A 2,513-nucleotide genomic window follows, 5' to 3' on the forward strand; every position below is an offset into this window, starting at 1 on the left:
ACAAGCCTCTCCACTGCACATGCCCAAATTGTTGGAGGGTCCCGAAGGTCGATCACAAGTGTTTCTTCAAGCTTTCGAAGGGTCCCTTGATCCTCCAAATCCCTATATGGATCTGCCAGTGCATGTTTGGTAACAATGGGAAAGGAGATAGGAAGTATCATATAAAAAAAAAAAAAATTGTTACTAAGGACAAATTTGTCATAAAAAGATAGTAATCAACGTATGTTAGGGTGGAGGGATTCACTCCCCCCATATTCATTTGACTTGCCAAACATGGGAAAGGCAACACTTTCCTTTTACCAAGCTCTCTTTCCCTCGTACCAAACGTAGCCTTGAGGAAAGTTTATTGTGTTAAAGGTTTATTTCATTATCGTTTTTCTATAAACTGCTTCTATGACTGAAAATGTTTTTGAATTTGTTGTCAAACATAATCAGAAACCTTGTAAGATTGTTATAAAACACTTTAAGCAATCGCAAACATGTCATAAGTATGAACCTCATGTTCTCGCGCCTCACATGTTTGCCCTAATTTTTCAATTTTCGATGGCATTTCTTTTTTGTTTCTCCTTTGCGGCTGGGGGTTGGGTTACTATTGCCTAGGGTTTGGAAGATGACGGTTTTTAGGTTTTCAGAGGGGAAGTAGCTAGGGGTGTGCAGCTAAATATATGAATGGCACTACTCAGTCAAAGTTAGATGTTGCTGTTGTGGATCTCTCACAGATCTTACTTGTGGCAGAAGGCAGAGAGAGAAAAATAAACAAGAAAAGAAGAGCTAAGCTACTCTGATCGAGTCTGTCTCTCACGCACAGGCCACAGCCCACACCGCGCAGCCACGAGGGGTCCCCCACGGCTACATGCAAGGCGAAAACCATGGACTGCCTTTACCCTTGCATAGCGAGTAGTATGGCCATGCTTTATGGCTCGTTGAAGACTGTAATTGATTGCTCCAGGCTTTGTGGTGGTTTGTTCTTACAAGTTAAGTAGTGTTTCTGTTTTGGTGTATTAACAGATGCAAGATTTTGAAAGGTTCGGTGCTCCATCGAGATAAGGGAAAAAGACATGTTTGAATTTCTGCAATTTCTGCAAGGCTTGAGTTTAGATGAATCTTCAGATGAACAAAAGAGAAAGATGAGGGAGTGAATGGAAATATTTACATTGTGTAACGAGGGCTACGTGCAAATCAATAAAAATATAATTATGACTGTATTGGAAGAGGAATGCTAATTGGATTCTCTCAAAATAGAACATTTCATGAACTCTTTGTCACTTATGTTTTTGGCACAATGTTTTGTACTGTTGACATATAAATTATGTTAAATTATGAGGTATCAGAGAGAGTCCATGAAGACTTTGGAATCAGTAGGGGTGGAAGTTAATGGGTGAAAATGCCTACATGGATTAACAATTAATAGGGGCGGAATAAGAGCAGTTCCAGCGGAGGGCATTTTGCCCAGCACCCAGCTGAAAAAACTGCCCAGCACCCTGTGAAACCCCTCCACCCGACCCAATTGACTGGCACCCAGCGCAAGCTGGTCTGTAGCCCAGTCCAAAATTGACTGAGGTGTTGCCCGGTACATCTGACTCATGCTGACGCCAGCCGGGTAATGCGGAGGAGGAGGAGGTCCATTTTTCGAGGAGCGTTGGTGTGGAGCACCTCCACGGCGAGATCCGACTCCGTGGGTGTGGAGCACCTCCATGGCGAGCTCCGGTGAGGAGACGACAACGAGGTGCCTGTGAGCGTTTATGTGGAGCTCCGGCGAGATCCCATCCGTTGGTGTGGAGCACCTCCACGGCGACCTCCCATTTTTGGGGGAAGAGGTCCATTTCAGGTGCTGGGTGCTCATTTGAAGAAGAAAACATGGAGAAAAAGGAGAGAGAGAGAGAGAGAGCTCACGGGAGTGAGCTGGAAAAGAGAGAGAGAGAGAGAGAGAGAGAGAGAGAGAGAGAGAATAAAAGGGTGAGGACCGGACAAAGAAAGGAAGAAAAAATAAATTAAATGATAAAATATTAATTGATATGAATAAAATAATATAATATTAGATGGGCTGGGTGCCAGTCCATTTTTAGGGGTGGAGCTGCTTTAGCCTATTACTGTTCATTGGGGTCTATTACTGTTCACTTGGGTGGATAAATACGCTGGGTGCTGGCGGAAAGTCCTTAGGGGTGGACTTGCTCTAAGAGAATTTCGGGTTCAAATTTTCTGCACTCAAAATCCTCTATGGCCTCTCTATGTTCTATCTACTCGAGTGACACGTTTCCTTAATTTATCTTTAGTTTTTTTTTTTTTTTTGGGGAAGAGTTCAATCTATTAAATAGGATTTAAATAAATAGCAAAGTGTTAACAAATGAGATAAGTCACATAGAGCCACATAAGATTTTTTTGGATAAATGATAGGATAATTACACTAGGAAATTGTTAATAACACTCCAAAAATCTCATTCTACACTCCAAATTTTCTATATTAGAAAAAAAAAAATATTTGTGAGAAGTGTAGAATAAGATTTTTGGAATGC

This window comes from Malus sylvestris, chromosome 14 (assembly GCF_916048215.2).
Source record: "Malus sylvestris chromosome 14, drMalSylv7.2, whole genome shotgun sequence".
In the NCBI taxonomy this organism is placed as follows: domain Eukaryota; kingdom Viridiplantae; phylum Streptophyta; class Magnoliopsida; order Rosales; family Rosaceae; genus Malus; species Malus sylvestris.